Source organism: Crocodylus siamensis, chromosome 3 (assembly GCF_052110815.1).
Source record: "Crocodylus siamensis isolate JL-2025a chromosome 3, ASM5211081v1, whole genome shotgun sequence".
Classification (NCBI taxonomy): Eukaryota; Metazoa; Chordata; order Crocodylia; family Crocodylidae; genus Crocodylus; species Crocodylus siamensis.
In genome coordinates, this window is record NC_143397.1 from 48657845 (window position 1) to 48678869 (window position 21025).

General features: G+C 47.6%; 1 protein-coding gene across 1 annotated transcript in view; it reads right to left on the bottom strand.

Annotated features, from left to right (window-relative positions):
- The window catches only part of MCTP1 (multiple C2 and transmembrane domain containing 1), a 500289-nt gene that overhangs the window by 367395 nt on the left and 111869 nt on the right, over nt 1-21025 (bottom strand). The gene's annotated exons all lie outside the window — the stretch shown is intronic.

A 21025-nucleotide genomic window follows, 5' to 3' on the forward strand; every position in this document is an offset into this window, starting at 1 on the left:
TCACGGAGACATATGTCCCAGATCAATTTGGCATCCAATTTTAATTTCGTCTTTAAAGAAACTTCTCCCATAAGTCCACCTTTGCCCAAGTTATACCACCATGCATAGTACTGCATCATATGTAAGCATTGCCCCCACTCCCCTGAAGCCCCCCAGACACCCCCTCAGCAGCCGCCGAGCCCCCTGCCGACCCCCAGCACAGTGGGAGGTAAGCGGATTTGTGGTGGGAAGGGGTTAACTCCTTGCTTGCTGGGAGGAGGCCACTGCCTGGTGCCGGGCCGGGTCAAGCCCCCGCCCAGGCCCCTACTTGGCCCAGCCCCCCAGGGAACCACGCGACCGGAGCCGTGTGAACAGGCTGCGTAAACAGGCGCTTGAGTTAGCGCAGAGTTCGCGCAGGGGAGGGCACGGGACCCTGCCTGCGACCCCCCCCAGCCATAGCCAGCCCCAGCCATAGCCAGCCTACCAGAGGCATGACACGGATGGGCATGCGCCACACCCCGAGGGTCCCCTCGGGCTCTGCGGCCCCTCCACTGGGCACCTCAGAGACGGCCGCCCAGACGGAGCCCATGGTTCCGGGCTCCAAGCAGACGGAGCCCCTGGCTCTTGGCTGCGGGGGCTGCCTGTCCCTTTTTCAGGCTCTGGGGCCCGGGAGCATGGCCACCTCCCCTTGCAGGGTCTGCTCCCTACTGGGGTCTCTGGCACGCCAGCTGGAGGAGCTCCAGGCCACATTCCAGAGACTGCGTGCCATCAGGGACTGTGAGCAAGAGACAGACTCCTACTGCCAGGCCCTTCTTCCCCGGGAGCCGCAGGGGAGAGCTCCGTCTCCCTCCGCGACTAAGGAGGACTCTGGGACCTCCCGCTCTGCCCAGTCAGGGGCGTGGACCAAGGTGGTCAAGGGCCCCAAGGCCTGCCACACCAAGGCCCCTGCCCCGCCGGAGCTTAGCAACAGGTTCACACCTCTTGCAGCCCCAGCAGAGCCCGCGCAGTTGCCAGCTCCCGCAGGCAACCCAGGCTCGACCGCAGCTACTGGCCCCGCTCTCCCCAAGACAAAGCATAAGGTGTTTGTTGTGGGAGACTTCATCCTGCGGGGCACTGAGGGGGCAATTTGCCGCCCCGACCCCTTAGCCCGGGAAGTCTGCTGCTTCCCGGGGGCCCGCATCCGAGACATTGCGGAGAGGATCCTGCAGCTCCTCCGGCCCACAGACCACTACCCCATGCTCCTTATTCATGTGGGCACCAATGACACGGCTTGGAGCACCCCCAGCCAGGTCATGAGGCGCTACAGGGAGTTGGGAGCGGGGCTTAGGGGTCTGGGAGCTCAGGTGGTGTTTTCGTCGATCCTCCCAGTCTCGGGCTATGGGCTGAGGAGGGAGAGGAGGATCCACGCGGTGAACCAAAGACTGCGGCGCTGGTGTTATCGGGAAGGCTTTGGCTTCCATGACCACAGCCCGCTCTTTGGAGAGAGAGGCAGCGAGCTGCTGGGAAGAGATGGCCTCCACCTCTCTCCCCTGGGGAGGAGGCTCTTCTCAGCCAGGCTGGCTGACCTGCTCCACCGGGCTTTAAACTAAGCCCACTGGGGGATGGGGGGACTACTGCCCCTGCTGGCCCGCTGAACGGCCCTTGCAAAGCTAGCGGGCCAAGGCACTTAAGGGGGCACTTAAGGGAGACCACCCCTGCCCCAGCCCTGGCACAATCTGTGGGCAAGGCAAGAGCCCCCAAGGGCACACTTGCCTGCCTGTACACTAATGCCAGGAGCCTGGGCAACAAGCAGGACGAGCTCGTCCTCCTGCTCAGTGCAAAGAAATATGATGTCATTGGGATAACAGAGACCTGGTGGGACTCCACCCATGACTGGACCACGGGTATAGAGGGCTATACCCTATACAGGAGGGATCGTGTTGACAAAAGGGGCGGTGGTGTAGCTCTCTATGTGAAGGAAAGCTACATGTCCCTGCAAGCTGATGTTGGCGACCGGCATGGACAGCTAGAGACCCTCTGGGTAAAAATTCATGGGGAATTCGGCACAGGGGACACAACGGTGGGAGTCTACTACAGACCTCCCACTCAAAGTCCTGAGCTTGACCAGGAGTTCGCCCGGGAACTGACTGAGGCCGCTTGCTCCAGGACCTTGGTTGTCATGGGTGATTTCAATTACCTGGACATCTCGTGGGAAGATCACTCAGCTAAATCTGAGGGGGCGCAAAGCTTTCTCTCATGCGTGGATGACCTCTACCTGACTCAAGAAGTCTGTGGGCCAATGAGAGGGAAAGCGCTGCTTGACCTGGTACTGGCTACGGGGGACGACCTAATCGGCGACCTAGTGATTGATGGGAAGTTGGGTGACAGCGACACCAGCTGATCACCTTCACCATCCGCCATAAAGCTGGCAAGTCTGTCAGCAACACAGAAGTCCTTGACTTCAGAAAAGCCGACTTTGACAAGCTCAAAAAGCTAGTCAGTCAGGCCCTCAGGAACCATGACCCCAGGGAGATGGGAGTTCAAGAAGAGTGGTTGCTTCTCAAGGAAGCGATCCTCAGTGCACAAGCTAAATCTATTCCAACACGGAGGAAAGGCAGCAAGAAGGCACAGCAGCCCCCCTGGCTCTCCAGAGACCTAGCGGACCTACTGTGGCTAAAAAGGAAAGCCTACAAAGGATGGAGGATGGGATTCACCTCCAAGGAGGATTACTCTACACTGGTCCGGTCCTGCAGGGAGCAAACCAGGAAAGCCAAGGCTGCAACTGAACTCCAACTAGCTTCAGGCATCAAGGACAACAAAAAGTCCTTTTTCAGATATGTGGGGAGCCGGAGGAAAAGCAAGGGCAATGTTGGACCCCTGCTAAACCAGCTGGGGCAACTGACAACTGATGCCCAGGAAAAAGCCAACCTATTAAATAGGTACTTTGCGTCAGTCTTTCATCAGTCACATGGGACGCCCATGCCTGCTATGGGACAGGGAAATCTGGGTGAGGGGGATCCCCTACCCTCCATCAATGCTGACCTCGTGAAGGAACACCTTGAGAAGCTGGATACCTTCAAGTCAGCTGGCCCTGACAACCTGCACCCCAGGGTACTCAAGGAGCTGGCGAGCGTCATAGCCCAGCCCCTGGCACGGATCTTTGAAAACTCCTGGCGATCTGGTGTAGTGCCCGAAGACTGGAAGAAGGCCAATGTGGTGCCGATCTTCAAGAAAGGCAGGAGAGTGGATCCGGCTAACCACAGGCCCATTAGCCTGACTTCTATCCTGGGGAAGATCTTAGAAAAGTTTATTAAGGAGGCCATCCTTGAGGGACTGGCCCAGGCTAACATTCTAAGGGACAGCCAGCACGGGTTTGTTGCGGGTAGGTCTTGTTTGACCAATCTCATTTCCTTCTATGACCAGGTGACCTATCACCTGGACAAGGGAGAAGAGATTGATGTCATATATCTTGACTTCAAAAAAGCTTTTGATCTGGTATCCCATGATCACCTCTTGGCCAAACTGCCCAGTTGTGGCCTTGGCTCCACCACGATCCGCTGGCTGGGAAATTGGCTTCGTAGTCAGACCCAGAGGGTTGTGATTGATGGCAGTCACTCATCATGGTGCCCTGTGACCAGTGGGGTCCCTCAAGGCTCTGTCCTGGGACCCATCCTGTTCAACATCTTCATTAATGATGTGGACATTGGAGTCAGGAGTGGACTGGCCAAGTTCGCCGATGACACCAAACTTTGGGGCAAAGCATCCACGCCAGAAGATAGGCGAGTGATCCAGGCTGACCTGGACAAGCTCAGCAAATGGGCGGATGAGAATCTGATGGTGTTTAACACTGAAAAATGCAAGGTTCTCCACCTTGGGAGGAAAAACCTGCAGCACCCTTATAGGCTCGGCAGTGCTACGTTGGTAAGCACTACAGAAGAAAAAGACTTGGGGGTCATCATTGACCACAAGATGAACATGAGCCTTCAATGCGATGCTGCGGCTAGTAAAGCGACCAAAATACTGGCGTGCATCCATAGATGCTTCTCGAGCAAATCTCGGGACGTCATTCTCCCCTTGTACTCGGCCTTGGTGAGGCCGCAGCTGGAGTACTGCGTCCAGTTTTGGGCTCCACAATTCAAAAAGGATGTGGAGAAGCTTGAGAGAGTCCAGAGGAGAGCCACGCGCATGATCAGAGGTCAGGAAAACAGATCTTACGATGACAGGCTGAGAGCCATGGGACTCTTTAGCCTGGAAAAGCGTAGGCTCAGGGGTGATCTGATGGCCACCTACAAGTTTATCGGGGTGACCACCAGGATCTGGGGGAACGTCTGTTCACCAGAGCGCCCCAAGGGATGACGAGGTCGAACGGTCACAAACTCCTGCGAGACCGTTTCAGGCTGGACATAAGGAAGAATTTCTTTACTGTCCGAGCCCCCAAGGTCTGGAACAGTCTGCCAGCGGAGGTGGTTCAAGCACCTACATTGAACACCTTCAAGAGTAAATTGGATGCTTATCTTGCTGGGATCCTATGACCCCAGCTGACTTCCTGCCCTTTGGGCAGGGGGCTGGACTCTATGATCTCCCGAGGTCCCTTCCAGCCCTAATGTCTATGAAATCTATGAAAATCTCATCTGTATATGTAAGTATCATATCTGCAAGCACCTACTCTGGACACTTTTAAGAAACATTTCGATGCTTATCTTGCTGGGGTCCTTTGATCCCAGCTGACTTCCTCCCGCTTGGGAACCGGGCTGAATGAGAAGATCTTATGAGGTCCCTTTCAGCCCTAATGTCTGTGAAATCTATTACATCTTTGAAAAGGAGCTGTAAAACCAAGGGGCAACAATTTCACATGTGGTTAGGGATATTTGTTAAACTGAATTTGAGAAAACAATATGGCTGCTATTCAGGGGAAGGAACTGGGTTTTTCTCTAGGACTGATTTCCATCAATTGGCACACTAATGAGATGGATCAATACTAGGCCCGTGTGAAGCAGAAAGTATTCGCTCCAGATTCAGCGGTTCAGAGTGATTCGATTCAGAGCAGCCGGACGAGCTGCAGCCTGAGCCCCTGGGAGAAGCCGTGGGGGCTGGGGGGAATGATTGGGAACCGGGGGATTGAACCAGGAACTGGGGAATCAAAACGGGAGCTGGGGGGAAGCCCCTGTTCGTTCTCCCAGCCCCCAATCATTCCTCCTCTAGCCTCCGGGGCTTCTTCCAGGGCTGCTAGCATTCCCTGCCTCGCCCCAGTGGGGAGGCAGCCAGATGAGCCACAGCTTCTCCCAGGGCTGCCGGTTCAATTCCGAGCTTGTCCGGCTGCTCCCCCAGCTGCCACTGCTAGTGCCTGCCTGTAAAGTCTATGGCTGAATCTCCGAATCTCTCCAAATCCTTTCAGAGGCTTCTGATTCAATTTGGAGAGATTAATGGGTCTCTGGATTCGGAGATTCAGCCGCCAAATCTCCTTCAAATTGAATCAGCTACCAAAACTTTGCATAGCCCTAATCGGTACTTTAAGAACTGGTAAGACATACCTCTGTATACTCTGGCTTTTGCCAGGTTTTTTTTTGAGTTTTTAAAGGGATTAGGGTGGTTCAGATAATGTTCTAAAGTTTTAGACAGACAGATTGAACTTTCCAAAGTGCAGAATAAAAATACATGCATTAATGTTCCTGCCTTTTCTTTACAGATGCTGAGCAGTCATCTCCAAAGGACACATTCAGAATTGACCTTTTAATCAAGCAGAGAGTTCAGAGTGTTTAGTAAGGCCAGAGCTGGCTTCTGCTGGCTACCAGCACTACCACAAAAATACAGCTGGGCAGGAGCTAGCATTCACAGAAGCACCTGTAATTGTGCAAAAACTCTCTCACTGACTGAGGAAAAAGAGGGTTGAATTCTGCAAGATGCCGAGGCCCTCAAATCCCACTCAAGTCAATGCGTATTGACAGCTTTTATCACCACACAGGTTTCAACACAATCCAGGATAACAGGAAAGGACACGGGATTAATTTAAAGCCTAACTGTTGTGACGCATGGTCTGATTCAGTTCTTCACAGCAATTTTAAAATGGGTTTGCAAATGATTTCCTCAGGGAGAATAAAATAATTTTAAGTAAAGTAGATCCTGCTTCTGAAAAATCCCTTTGCATGTTCTTGGTTTGCTTATATTTGTCTTCTATTACTGTCAAGTCTGGACTAGTACTTGTCAGCAGCCAATGCAAGATTATCTAAAATGCTCACAAAATACTGAGCAATTTGCAGAGAAGGGAAAAATAAAGCCCCTCCAGAAGGGTCACAGTAGGCCTACCTTGTGAACACACAGGCCATATAGTAAAATCATCTGCATTTGAGAAGTAAATTAATTCCCTTTCAGGTGTATATTTGTGAATCTAGTAGAGAAAACTCCGTAGTAGCAAGAGGAGGCATAAAGTCTACTAATAGATGAGAACTCACCACTCTAATCTAAACACTCATCTACTGCTTCTTCGGAGCCGGCATCCGAGACATTGCGGAGAAGATCCCTAAGCTCCTCCAGCCCACTGACCACTATCCCATCCTCCTTATTCATGTGGGCACCAATGGCACGGCTCGGAGCACTCCCAGCCAGGTCATGAAGCACTACAGGGATTTGGGAGTGGGGCTTAAGAGTCTGGGGGCACAGGCAGTGTTTTCGTTGATCCTCCCTGTCTCAGGCTATGGGCTGAGGAGGGAGAGGAGGATCCAGGTAGTCAACCAAAGACTTATCGGGAAGGCTTTAGCTTCCATGACCACAGTCCGCTCTTTGGTGAGAGAGGCAGTGAGCTGCTGGGAAAGGATAGCCACCACCGCTCTCCACTGGGGAGGAGGCTCTTCTCAGCCAGACTGGCTGACCTGCTCCACCATGCTTTAAACTAAGCCCGCCAGGGGATGGGGGGGACTACTGCCACTGCTGGCCCACTGAGCAACCCTTGCAAAGTCAGTGGGCCAAGGCACTTAAGGGAGCCCACCCTTGCCCCAGCCATGGAATAAACTGTAGGCAAGGCAGGGGCCCCCAAGGGGACACTTTCGTGCCTATACACAAATGCCAGGACCTTGGGGAATAAACAGGAAGAAATTGTCCTCCTGCTAAATGTAAACAACTATGATGTCATAGGGATAGCGGAGACCTGGTGGGACTCCACCCATGTCTGGACGGCTATACCCTGTACAGAATGGATTGAGTGGACAAAAGGGGCGGAGGTGTAGCTCTCTATGTCAAGGAAAGCTATGCGTCTCTGCAAGGTGACACTGGCACCTACAGTGGGTGACTTGAGATCCTCTGGGTTAAAATCTGTGGGGAACACAGCACAAGGGATACTTTGGTGGGACTCTACTACAGACCCCCTACCCAGGGTCAAAACCTTGACCAGGAGTTTGCCAGGGAATTAGCTAAGGCTAATTCACACCTGCTGCATGATTGTCATGGGAGATTTTAACTACCTAGACATGTCATGGGAGGAACGCTCGGCCAAATCTGAGCAGTTGCAAAACTTTCTCTCATCCGTGGATGACCTCTATCTGATGCAGGAAGGCTATGGGCCAACAAGTTGAGATGCTGCTCGACCTCATACTGGCAACTGCGGATGACCTAATCAGCAACCTAACGATCAAAGGGAAGCTGAGTGACAGTGACCACGAGCTGATCACATTCACCATCTGCCGTAAAGCTGGCAAGTCAGTCAGTAATACAGAAGTCCTTGACTTCAGGAAAGCTGACTTTGACAAGTTAAGGAAGCTTGTCAGTGAGGCCCTAAAGAGCCACAACCCAAAGGGGAGGGGAGGGGAGGGGAGTTCAGGATGAGTGGTTGCTCCTCAAGGAAGCAATACTGGATGCACAAGCAAAGTCCATCCCGTCTCAGATGAAAGGCAGAAAAAGGGCACAGCAGCTCCCTTGGCCCTCCAGGGAACTGATGGACCTCCTGCATCTTAAAAGGAAGATCTACAAAGGATGGAGGACTGGAACCACTACCAAGGAGGAATACTCTGCACTGCAGAGAGCAAACCAGGAAAGCCAAGGCTATGATGGAACTCCAGCTAGCTACAAATATGAAGGACAATAAAAAGTCCTTTTTTAGATATGTGGGGACAAGGATGAAAAGCAAGGGCAACATTGGACCCCTGCTAAACCAGATAGGACAACCGAGAAGCGATGCCCATGAAAAAGCAAACTTGCTTAATGGGTACTTTGCATCAGTTTTTCACCAGTCCCATGGGACACCCAGGTGAGGGAGATTCCTTACCCTCCATCGAAGCTGACCTTGTGAAGGAACACCTTGACAGGCTAGACACCTTCAAGTCAGCTGGCCCTGATGGTTTATACCCAAGGGTACTCAAGGAGCTGGCTAGCATCATAGCTTAGCCCCTGGCATGGATCTTTGAGAACTCCTGGTGCTCTGGTGAAGTGCCCGAAGATTGGAAGAAGGCCAATGTCATGCCTATCTTCAAGAAAGGGAGGAAAGTAGATCCGGCAAACTACAGACCCATCAGCCTGACCTCTACCCTGAGGAAGGACTTGGAAAAGAGCATCAGAGAGGCCATCCTTAACAGGCTAGCTGATGGCAATATCCTGAGGGATACCCAGCATAGGTTTGTTGCGGGTAGGTCTTGCTTCACCAATCTCATTTCCTTTTATGACCAGGTGACCTATCACCTGGACAAGCGGGAAGAGATTGATGTTGTATATCTCGACTTTAAAAAAGCCTTCGATCTGGTATCCCATGATCACCTCTTGGCAAAACTGGCTAACTGCCACCTTGACCTCACCACGATCTGCTGGCTGGGGAATTGGCTCTGTGGCAGGACCCAGAGGATGGTGGTTGATGGAAGCCAATCATCTTGGCGCAGTCACCAGTGGGGTCCCTCAAGGCTCTGTCCTAGGGCCTATACTGTTCAACAGCTTCATCAATGATGTAGACCATGGTGTCAGAAGCAGGCTGGCCAAGTTTGCCGATGACACCAAACTCTGGGGTAAAGCATCCACACCTGAGAACAGGAGGGTGATCCAGGCAGATCTTGACAGGCTCATGAAATGGGCAGATGAGAACCTGATGGTGTTCAACACCGAAAAATGCAAGGTTCTCCACCTTGGGAGGAAAAACCTGTAGCATGCTTATAGGCTCGGTAGTGCTACACTGCTTAGCACTACAGATGAAAGGGACTTGGGAGTCATGATTGACCACAAGATGAACATGAGCCTTCAGTGTGATGCTGCAGCTAGTAAAGGGAGCAAAAAGCTGGCTTGCATCCATAGATGCTTCCCAAGCAAATCCAGGGAGGTCATTCTCTCATTGTACTCAGCCTTGGTGAAGCCACAACTGGAGTACTGTGTCCGGTTTTGGGGTCCGCAATTCAAAAAGGATGTGGAGAAGCTTGAGAGAGTGCAGAGAAGAGCCACGTGCATGATCAGAGGTCAGGAAAACAGACCTTATGAAGAGAGGCTGAGAGCCATGGGACTGTTCAGCCTAAAAAAGCGCAGGCTCAGGAGTGATCTGATAGCCACCTATACATTTATCAGGGGTGCTCACCAGGATCTGAGGGAATGTCTGTTCACCAGAGCGCCCCAAGTGATGATAAGATCAAACAGTCACAAACTCCGCTGTGACCGATTCAGGCTGGAAATAAGGAAGAACTTCTTTATTGTCTGAGCCCCCAAGATTTGGAACAGACTGCCATCAGAGGCAGCTCAAGCCACTTTGAACACCTTCAAGACACATTTGGATGCTTATCTTGCTGGGATCCTATGATCTCTGCTGACTTCCTACCACTGGGGCAGGGGGCTGGACTCTATGATCCTCCAGCATCCCTTCCAGCCCAAATGTCTATGAAAGTCTATGAAATCTACATAATTTAGCATACATGTTAAATATATCTTGTTTTGGACTTGTTCAAACTTAACAAAATAAATAATGGTAATATGATGCTTCTTACTTACATAGTGTCAACTAGCAATACATTTAATAGGCTATACTATGCAACAGAAAAATATTAAAACAAGAAAGTACTTCCTTAAAATATCGAATTATGAAAATGATATTGAGCAAACAGCACTCCACATTCTCCCTTGATAACCAATATGTAGTGATAACAGTTACTGAGCCAGTAGTCCTCATAGTGCTGTGGCCTCTCTATGCAGCCCACCATGGAGGACGGGGGAGGGAAGCTGCTGGCATACACAGGAGCTCAAGATGGCTGCCATCTTCACCCCTTGCCACTGATTGACTGAAAGGACTGCCTGTCATGTGCCCCTGTCCACCAATCAGTAGCAAGGGGTAGGGCAACATGACAGACAGCCCTCAACCAATCAGCAGTGAGGGGCAGGACTGTATGACAGACAGCCCTTGCAGTGGTGAGGGGCAGGGACACTGGGGCCCCTCAACCAGTGGCATGGGGGGGCCCCAACCATGATAAACCTTCAAAAATACCAACCAGCCTTGCAATCTCCCTTTGAAATCAGCTGGCTGCCTCCTCAACTTGGGTACACCCCTACTCATCACACACGAGTTAACCAATTCTAAACTAGGGATAACAAAAAAAGATAATACAAAAGGTTTTTCCTGAAGACTAAACAATAAAAAAGTAGACATCCATAATTCAATCTAATTTAACCTTTTTAAAGTTTGGAAATAAGCTGCTGGATTAATGTTAAGTAATATCAAGTCAATAAAAAGATCTCGTCTGGCTCTGAAAAACATGGCTGTTTCTGCAAAGGCCATACAAAAGTGCCAGAGGATTCCCTGGCCTGCAGATTATTTCAGTCAGACTTTGCTCCCTGAGGAGCTCCACAGCCAGCCCACACAACTAAAAGTGTGTCTTTCAACAAAGAAAAACCCTGTAAGCCACCCTGTTAAACAGGGAGAAGATGGCAATTGGTTGAAATCTTGGGATGGACATGGAAAAAAAACATATATAGTTTCTTGATTTTTTTTTCCAAACTAGAGTAGTTTTCACTGAAAATTTCATTTTCTACATCTTACGGTAACTACGAGGGGTGGATCTAGGGGGTGAGAGTGCAGTGGTGCAGTTACATCCCTCCTCATTCTTGAAAAGAAGAGTAGCTTTTCTGTTCAGGCAGTGCTAATCACTACTCCACAGATGTCAATGATCTTTAACAATCCTTTTTAATGGTCTTGATGTTCAACTATTCAAACTATGGTTTCTTCTGCAGTCTTGCTCTCTGTTAGCCATTCCAGGCAATGTCTCTCTTCTATCTCTTTTCAGACTTTAGTTCTAGGTAAAAACCTTAATTCAGGTGTGGCAATATTAACTCAGGTGTAGAAATGACTGACGATGAAGTGACTCTCCAGACACTCAAGAAAGCTATATTTTGTTTCATAATTTGGAATAAGAAAGGTACATTTAAGTATAATAGCTACAGGACAAATGACAATCTTTTGACTATTTTAAATATTTTTTCTGAGTTTGTTGTATTTTTTAAATTTAATGTATAATCTAGCAAATAATCTAGCAATCTATTGAGACTTGTGAAATTGCAAAAGTTGTTACCATCAGATACTGATTTGGGCCATTTACTCTGATTAAGCAACAGTCATTAATATCAAGGTCTCACATGGTGCTGTTTCTCGATTCTAAATTCTAAATTGCAGTAAAAAGAATTCACAATATATTAAATATTTGTCTAATACTATTTCCATATGTAAGCAGTTTCAATAGTCCCCATAGGAATTCAGACAGATGGCCATATTTTCAAAAATAAGAAGTGGGTCTCTAGTGGTGACATTTTAAGTGTATGAAACAGTCATGTAACAGACACAACTACATATTTTAAAGTTACTGCTGACTTCTGACTCAGTGATATACATTTCACTCAGTCTGGAGAATTTTTCTAGTAACCTCCATATTCTGAATTAGTTTGCAGTATCTTAAAAGTATCAATAATGTTCACTTTGTCCAAAAGAACAACTGAGTACCTAAACTCTTTAATTTTTGTCTTCCTTTCAAACACAATTCATCACACTGTATCATCATTATGATGGAACTACTGATTCCTAGAAAAACAAAACAACCTTTCTCAAATAGGCATTTTACAGCTACATATTAAAAAAGAAGAAAACTTCTGGGAAAAACAACTCTTAACCATTTTAGGTACCCCCCCAAGAAATCCTTAGGACTCAGGATATGAAACACCATTGGAACAGCAAGAATACATAGCAGGATAAATGTTATTTGAACACAAACAGATAATACATGGGTAAGTACACTCAGCTGAAATTAACCTCCACTCAGAGGGCTGTTCATTTCATCTCATACTGAATCATTGCACAGAGTTGAATTTTAGACCAACATGAAATAAGGACAAGATCAGAAGGCTGGGCTGTAACAGGACTGCCTCCAGTAAATGTCCCATGAACTGATCTTGAAGGGGGTAGGTCCTTACAAACAACAGTCTAGCTGGCCATTGGGTGTAATGTGCCTTCATTTAAAATTATAGTAAACAAAACAAAAGTCTAGGATCCGTACTGTAGCTCTCTACTCCAATAATAAAGATGCCCTGAAGAGAAAGACTGAATATGAATACTTTGGCACTCAACTATCTAGCAAGTTCATCATGCCCCTTGAGGGATGTCAAGGAATCAATTGCAGTAGATGATGTTACCATGCCCATTATTGCCCATGCCCATATCACTCCTTATATATCACCCTCGTCATCCTGAAGTCCACCTTTTATTCTGTAGCCAAAGATGCCTTTTGCCTAGTGATTATACCCCAGCATCAGTGTTCTGAATTCTCTCTTGAAATTAATATACAAATTTCACATGGATACAGGAGCCAGGGGCTAGTATGAGCAGGGGATTGACAAGAGTTTAGTATCACAACTGGCATCCAGCAAGGCTATATTGTTGGCTCAGTGTTTATTGTCATGCCATAGGCTAGATCTTAGAACAGGTGGCACATTGCTCAAGAAGCATCATCAGCAACACAACTTGCACAGACTTTGGGACTCAGCAAATGATGTAGCACTCTCTGATGAGTTGGGAGAACACCTGGAATTTGCACTTGAATGCTTTGAGATAAAAGATGCTTCACCTGGATTCTGTTTCTCTTAGATTCTGTCCAAGGTTCAGAATCTGGCAGCTTAAAAATTCATGCAGAATATACATGTTAATGGTCATTTTGTTAAAGGGAGCGGAAGACATTTATTTCAATTCTAAGCACCAGGTATAGTATCATAGTGCTTAGGGTCAGAAGGGACCTAAACAGATCATCAGGTCCAAACCCCTGCCCCGGGCAGGAACAGGTGCCGGGGTCATATCACCCCAGCCAAATATCTGTCAAGCCTCCTCCTGAAGACCCCTAAGGTAGGAGAGAGTATCACCTCACTTGGGAGCCTGCTACTATGCTCCACCGAGCCAGGAGCTGCTCTTCCAGTCACTCCTCCAGTGGCTCTGCAGGTTGGCTGGGTCTGGCTACACTTCTGGAGGCTAACCCCAGCCACCAGCCACCAGACTGCATTCCACAGGGTGGGTGCAGCCAGGGCTGTGCTCCAGGTGGCAAGCTCCCATTGCTGGGCTGTGCTCTGCGGCATGGGCTGGGCCAGGCTGCGCTCCAGACGGGCAGTTGAAGGCCCTGGGAGCGGGGACTATGCTCTCCCGCCACTTGTCCAGCCTCCCTGTGCCTCCCAGACAAGCCGCAGCTTTGTCCTGGCTGGGAGAGCAGAAGCAGGGCATGGGGGTAGGCATGTACACCCAGATCAGGGCGGGGCCAGCAGCAGGGGCTATGGGGAATTTTAGAGTACATGAAGCTTCCTGACAGCCCCCGCTCCACTGCACTCTGTAGGGCAGGCAGAGCCAGGGCTTTGCTATTGGCTGTGGCTGGGGCTAACCTCCTGGAGTGCAGCCCAGCTCAGCCTGCCCTGCACAGATCCAAGGGCACACACCTGCTCCCATGACCCCCTGGACTAGCAGCACGCAGTGGCGGGAACCCTCCTCCCCGAGTCCTACACTCTCTTGCCCCAACTGGGCAGCTTGTCCCAGTCCCAGTCCCAATCCCTCCCTCAGTGTGAGGGCTTGATCTGCACCCCTATGCCCCTTCCTTCCCCATTCTGCCCACCACAACAGACTTACCAGCTGGAGGCAGCTGTGTCCAGCATCCTCGAGGACTGTTGCCTGTTTAGTCTAGGGCCGAACCTCCAATTCAATTCAGAGCTTTTAATGGGTCTCCTGATTCGATTCGGATTCGGAGATTCAGCTGATGAATCTCCTCTGAATTGAATTGGCTAACAAAGCTTTGCAGTCCAAATAACCAGTCAGAACCCAAACTACACAATTCATTGCTTGACGTGATTATTCTACTGCCATCCTCATCAGGTTTTAAGGCTCTTTTATGAACATCATTTGCACTAGCACAAGCTATATCTTTAGGAAACCTAGGAACAGGGAAAATATTTGACATTTGGTTCCTACCAGAAAGGCGGCTGTTTATTTAATATACGAGTCATCTAAAATAAAATAAATGTTGCATTTTAATAGTTAGAAATCATAGCAGGAAATGTGCTAGTTATTAACTGCTCCACAACTGGTCTCTTGAAAGTTAACCCCCCCCCCCCCCACAATGAAGAAACATTAGCTAGGAGGCTGAGATTTTTTAGTAGTATTTTAAAATAGTACCAAGGTACTTTCATTTTCTAACTGCACCCAAAAATGGGATCAAGGGATTTCAGATTAATATCACAAAGCAGACACTTATAGAACATGCACCTTTGCTCCCTACATGGCAGTATTAGGAAGCCTTTGCAACACTTGACCTGTTTTCAAAGTACCCTTCTACACAAGAGCAGACAAAATCTGTGGGGCACCTACTTGACCCACAGGAGAGAGAAGTTGATCCCATGTGGATTCACCACCACTTTTGTAACCACCTCACAAAGTAGAACCAAACTTATTTTGCTGCATCAGGACTTTTTTCTCCATAAAAGAATATTGGGACAAGATTCCTCACTTGGGTTTTAGATCATATATGAACAAAAATGCAGCCCATGGAATTGCTGTATTCCTTCATTTTAGTGCACTCTACAGGCTTACACCATTTTTTAAATTAAAGATATTGAGTAACTGTAAATCTTCTAAAATTTTCAATAGCTATCTGTTGATTTAAACTTCTGTTATGTAAACTGGTGTATAGATATGAATGCTGAAAAAACCAAGCTGTTTACAAGGCTCTTAAAAGAAAACAATACCATGCCAGAATGCATTTTAGGCCATTTTCTTATGGCACAGCTGCTTACTTATTCAACAAGACAACTTAAGTGACTAGTAAAAGATTTCCTCTGCCCAACAGGGACTAGGGTTCCCCACATGCCTTTCCCTCATATTTCTCAAATCTTCTAGGTTCTTGTCCCAATCTGGGCCTTTTATCAGGAGCCTTTCTGCAGTTTTCACTCAAGGTTTTTTTTTGTTTTGTTTTGTTTTGTTTTGTTTGTTAACTTGTAGCGTGAAACCACAAAAAGATTTAGGGTACTTATGCCACTGCAAATGTTACCAGAACTACTACTTAGGTGTCACCTAATAGGTACCTAAATTTCTTGAGTTACCTCTAGAGAGCTTCCTTGGGCACATAAAAGTCTGTTGCTGGCATGCACACAACCACCCAAATCTTGACTATACTCCTAACTGCCTAATTCCCATCAATATGTACGAATGAGGCTTTCCTACACATATCCTTCTTGAAGGGCCCATTCCAGTAGGGCTTTTCAAAAGGCACGTGCTTTGTCATGCTTTGCACATTGTAAAGTTGTTCCACAATTACCTTTGTACCTAAAAATGCAGTAGTTTGGAGCACTTACTTTATATGAAGGATACATGGAGATCCTGTGTGAAAAAGACCTGGTGGCACCATACCCTCCTCCCCTGACTGTTTTAAAACAAAGAAAATGACCCTTATTCAATGTTTGGAAGTCCTCTGCATTCAGAAAGTTCAGGACCCATGAAAGCCCAGGAATCCCGGATGGTAGAAAGCACTTACAATTTAAGGCACCTAAGTCCCAGGAAGGGTCATGATTTAAGATATACCCTTCTGCTACTGACTAGCTTAGGTATTCCCTGCTCAGCATCAGTAGCATAACTGGAGCTAGGAGGAGTGAGGGAGTGAACGGGGCACCAGCCTTCAGCCCTGACTATGAGGGGGTGCCAAAATGTCCCCTGAGAGTCTATGTCACAGCAAGTGCAGCCCCACACTGCCCAATCACAGGAATTGATAGAAGGAAGCCCCACACGCAGCCGTGTATCTGGGGGGCAGAGGAGAGAGTTGGGGGGGGGGAGCAAAACGCTGCCAGCTCATGGAGTCTTTGCCACTGCAAGCACAGACTTGCATCCAACAACATACCCGGAGAGGCAACTCCCAGGGAACCCATACCACAAGGCTACTACAGCAGCAGCTGCAACAGCTCTCTGGGTGCAGAGAACCGGGACAGGTAAAATTCTGCTCTCCACACCTCTTCCTCACTACCTCCATAATCCCTTCCCCACCTCCTGTCATAACCCAGATGCTTAAGGAGCACGGTAAAACTCAGCTCAGCATGCTGGTTTTTGTGGATCCCTTTCCCCATGTATCTGAGATTTAGATTTTGTTATAAGAACCAAATGCCCAAAACCTGGGCACTTCCATTAGGCACTGACTTGGATCTCTAAGCATTTTTGAAAATCCCAATAGGCACTTGTCCGCATTTTGAGATGCCTAAATCTTTAGAACACTTGACTCCTTGCATTTCATTAGGATTATTTTAAAAGTCCAGTATCAGACCTATTTATTCCTTCTGCCATCTTTTCCACCATATTGTAAGTCAGTTCACTTAAGAAAAGTATGGCTGGCAGAAGTAATTCAAAAAGCTAAGGGTAGGAACAAGCTTTTTCCACACCCGGTCTACATGTAGGTGGCTTGCTTTAAACTATCTACCACCTAGACCAGAAGTAGGCACATGCCGGACTTGGTCACTGTCCGAAATAGTGTGTGCACCCATCCGCTGCTCCTGAGAGCTGTGCAGGGAACCCAGTGCAAGTAACTGGGTGGTGGGGGAGGGGGTGAATGGGAAAGGAGGAGAGGAGAAAGCAGTCAGGTAGTATTGGAGGAGCTAAGAGGTTGGGTGGGTGGAGGAGGGGGTTGGCAGATCTCAGGGGTTTAAGCAGGATCAGGGGTACCAGCACGTCTGTGGGGGTAGGTTGGTGGGTGTTGCCCAGTCAGGGGTAGAGAGGCTAAAAATAACCCAGTCAGGGTTAGGGGGCAGAGTGGGAATAGTACAGCCCTGGATCTGGGGTAAGCACCTGAGGTTTCCCAGGGCTGGGGTTACGCCGTGAATACATACAGGCATTTGTGAGAGCAAATTAACCCTTTCTTAGATTGGGTTAACCTAGTCTCAATCTAGGTAAGTACACTTCTCAGATCAACTAGTTTAGATCAGGTGATTTAAGTCCTCTATGTGCCTTTATGATCACGCATTCAGACCTGGTTAGGTCAATCTAAGAGTAATGCCTGTACATACCCTAAATCCTAGAAACATAGAAGGTTAGGGTTGGAAGGGACCTCAGGTGGTCATCTAGTCCAACCCCCTGCTCAAAGCAGGACCATCCCCAACTAGATCATCCCAGCCAAAGCTTTGTCTAGCTGGGTCTTGTAAACCTCCAAGGATGGAGTTTCCACCATGTCTCTGAGAAACCTGTTTCAGTGTTTTACTACCCTCCCAGTGAGAAAATCCTTCCTAATATCTAACCTCAACTTCCCTTACTGCAACTTAAGACCGTAACTCCTTGTTGTCACCTGCCACCACTGAGAACAGTCTAGCTCCATCTGCTTTGGAAACAACCTTCAGGTAGTTAAAGGTTGCAATCACATCCCCCCTCAGTCTTCTCTTCTGCAGACTAAATAACCCCAGGTCCCTCAGTCTTTCCTCATAAATCACATGCCCCAGCCCCAAACCATTTTTGTTGCTCTCTGCTCCAATTTGTCCACATTCTTTCTGGTGGGGGGGGCCAAAAGTAAACACAGTACTCCATATGTGGCCTCACCAGCACTAAACAGAGGGGAATAATCACTTCACTTGATCTACTGGCAACACACCTACCAATGCCGCCCAGTATGCTGTGAGCCTTCTGGGCAACAAGGGCACACTGCTGGCTCATATTCAGCTTATTACCCACTGTCACCCCCAGGTCCTTTTCTGCAGAGCTGCTGCCCAGCCAGTCAGCCCCCAGCCTGTACTGGTGCATGGGATTATTCCGTCCTAAGTGCAGGACTTTGCAGTTGTCCTTCTTGAACCTCATGAGATTCCTTTTGGCCCAATCCTCCAATTTGTCTAGGTCAAATGTACCATCAAAGCTCATTTCAGTACCTTCTTCTTGAGCCAGGAAAATGAAACACTGCGTTTACTTTTCCATGATTCATTACATTCTTGTAAATTTCAAGCAGAATCACTTTTGGCTCATGTGGCCTTCTCTTTATTTCATGTTTTTTCAGTAGTCAGGCAGTAGAATTACCATGAGTTCAAGGGAAGATGCACAGGAATTAATAAAAGCTTCAATAAGTGAAAACTGAGCAAAGTTGTAATTGGCTAGGATACTAATGTTGGAAACTTGAGATAGGATGCGATTTACATTCATATATAATGAGCTTATTTATTTTATGATACTTCCTCTACCTTAACTTTTGGCAAGTAAAATACCAAACATTACTGTGTTTGCATAAACGCTACACATGCAAGTATTCCACATAGCTTGAATCAAATGGGTGTAAACAATCATATCTGGGAAAACCTCACACACTGTATTGTACATTTCATTCACTGGAAAACCAGAAACATGTTCTCCTTGTCTGGGAGAGAATATTGAATGTGAATACCCTACATTTCGGCAACTGAATGTAAATGTCTTGGAAGAGTATCATTTCAACAAACTGCAGTGTTACAGCATTATAATTTGTTCTCTTCAGAGTTGGAGACACAGGTCATTAGAACAAATAAGAAATTAGTGTTTATTTCAAGGCAAAAAATACAAGATTCGTTTTTTGTAAGCTATACAAGTAATTACCATTTGTAACTTCATATCTCATTTTGAAATAGAGACTAGTAGATTTTAAAATTTCAGTTTGAAAATGCAGTTCACTGCTTCTTTTTGGAGCAAGAGGCCAAATCTAGTTTCCTTATTGAAATTAACTTTTTCACACCCAGCTTTTATCTCCCTTATTTTATAATGATCCAATTAATTTAGAAAACAAACCTTTTCAACATATGAAAGAGATGTTTTAAATATTAAGCACTCTGCTTTTCAGTCAAATGGCAAGCTTTTGTTTACTTTTCAAACATGCTAAGATTTTGCACTGAGGAGTAAGTCAAAAATACATTTACCATGACAGAAATGAAAAGAGAGGGACTCTAACTGAGATTAGCACTTAGGTCTAAATCCAATAAAGAACAAAGCAGAACTGGGGCAGAATTAAGATTAAGTGCAAAACTATAACCCAAAGAACTGCCACCCAACATCGGATGCCACCTCAAACCTCCAACTGCCTCCTAACATTGGAAGAGCCCGCACCTCAGCGGGCCCTGTGGCACTCCCCACTGCATCATCTCACCAGACTGGAGATCCACTTTTTCTTGGCCCACCTTCGCTAGCTATACGTGCTCATCCACCAGTTTACAGGTTTACATTTATCATTATGAACTTCCCTTTTTATGCATATGTTATATACAGTATTCTTATTTTTATAGCTATTTTTGCTTCCCCCTCTAAGCTAAGCTGGGTTTAAGCACTGTGGTACACCTTCTTAACTGGGGGGGGACTATAGCTTTTTGGGCACTAGGAAAATGTTCCAAAGTATTGTTTTATTGTAATTCATATTTTTTAATCTAAATACTCTCTCTTAGCTGGATCACACTACTTTCAGTTTTGTGAAACTAATCCCCTTAAGTACCAAACATTACTTGTTTTGGACTTCATTCTGTTTACAAAAGTAGAATGACCAAGTGAATGAGACACTGGGTCTGTGCTACAGACCTGAGTCCTGTATCTAGTTCTCCCAGAAATGTTCTCGTGCAGCATTTCAGTAAATTAAACTGTCATAGGGGCAATCAGCTGAAAGAGCCCCAAACCATATACAGGGAGCCCCTAGGGTGGGGAATATACACAAAAGAGAAGAAAAATAATATAATAACATACTTACCTGCAGCAGGACCCGCAGCACAGCCAGAACAAGGGAAGAAACCCATGTCGGTTGTAAGCCGCACCTTTATTCAGATGCAGCTGGCCAGTGACATCATCAGCAATCACTGGCCAGCGGAACTTAAAAAGAGAGTGCCGGCGAAGGCTGGAGAAGGAGAGAGAGAGAGTCAGCAAGAACTCTCAATGCCGGTGACAACCGGCATACACAGAAGGAAGGAGAGCCAGCAGGGGCTCTCTGTACCTGCAACGACCAGAGCGTTTGGGAGGAGGAACAGCCAACGGGGGCTCTCTCCACCAGCAAAGGCTGGCATGCCTGGGAAACAAGAGAGCAAAAGGAAGCTCTCTACAACAGTGAAGAGAGGTATAATTGCCCACAGAGGAAGCCCAGCTGGGCAGCAGCAGGTGCAGCAGCAAGTGATAACATAAGCAGCAACCGATCAAACCCGAAGGGATCAGGGGGCGCTGAAATTAGGACGCCTCTGAGGACGTCGGGGGAGAGCAATTCCACAAGCCGTATTCGACAGCGTGAGAGAAGTGACGGCCCAAGAAGAGAAGCCGTGGCCATCACTGGCCAGACAACGGGTCACCTCCCATAAACGTCCCAGGTACCAGAAGCGGAACACTAAGTAGCAAGTTCGGGTTTTCAAAGAACTCATGGAGAGGGTGATGAGAAGTTCTCTCTTTGTCCTAGTGATAGGGCTAAAGAAAGAAACTAGACTGACCCTTCCTCCAACAGGCAATTCTGTTTTGTGTCCTTTTTTTTCCTTTTATTTTTCCCCCTTTTGGAAGGGTTGTGTGGTGGGACAAGATGACACTTGGGGATTGAGTCCCTTAGCTGGGAAGTAGGTCCAGGGCAGAGGATAAGGGTGCAGGATAGGGGCGCTGGTAGGA